The following is a 1,072-nucleotide window of genomic DNA, read 5'->3' on the forward strand; positions in this document are numbered from 1 at the left end:
AATATTTACTATAGGTAAGAAGTTACTGCCTCCCAAGGAAAATGTTCTGTCTTAAGCTAATCCCGACTACCACCACAATAATCCACTATTGCTTATAAATCATCCTTTTTCACCCATTTGAACTATGGATAGGATAAAAGACCAGAAACTAGAGACAAATCAAGATACATTCAAACCTACTGTCAAGAGAAATTCAGCATTAGAGCTAGTCAGTGGCTGTGACAGTCTTCTTGTAGTGAGGTCAAGGAACCTCACCATAATGTGGACACGATGCTTTTCCTTTCAAAACCCATTTACTTCCTAAACACGATGATAATGTCTGAGACATGGAGGAAATTGTCAATTCTGAAATATAGAAGCCCTAAATTCCCTCCAGGGTAGATATAGGACTAGTTCAACCACAAAATGGGAAAGCCCAATTTGCCATGCCAGAGTAATTAAGTCATAATCCCAAAGATGTTTCAGTAATATAATATAATAATGTAAAGTAAATAAGTACAAGATGGCCACACTCTAATTTCCTGGGACTAATTTTATAGTATGGAACTTATAATCATGAAGACGACTCATATTTATTGGGCAATAGCTTCAAAAAGGAGTTCTAAAAAAGAACTTGGCTTCCAGAAGTGCATTCAGGATTCCTATGGAACAAGGATGGGGCTCAAAACTCAACTGTGCTGAAAAGTCCAGGAGAGTGGAGAAGAGGGATAGAGTGTGCCCTTGAGTATAAGAGGGCTGCTTTGATTCTATTTTCAGTTTATTAATTCCATCTTTACTTTCTGCTCAAGCAAAACTTTTTCAGTCCACAAACAACATCTTTTAGAAATTTTAGTTAGGCAGAAGATTATTATTTCATTTCATTGTTCAAAATAGTTTTTGTTATAAGGCTATGAAAAGCCAAGAAGATAAGTCATGATTGTGTACATGGTGCTGCTGTCAGATCTGAGAAGATTAGAAATGACTCTAGCCACTGGGGTAGTGTCTTTGGCTCTCTAGCACTGCTATAACAGATTACCACAAGAGGATGGCTTTAACAAATAGGAATTTATTCTATTACAATGTAGGAGGCTGA

The sequence above is a fragment of the Orycteropus afer genome, unplaced genomic scaffold (assembly GCF_000298275.1).
Source record: "Orycteropus afer afer isolate SDZICR_OR568_19922 unplaced genomic scaffold, OryAfe1.0 scaffold00029, whole genome shotgun sequence".
NCBI lineage: Eukaryota > Metazoa > Chordata > Mammalia > Tubulidentata > Orycteropodidae > Orycteropus > Orycteropus afer.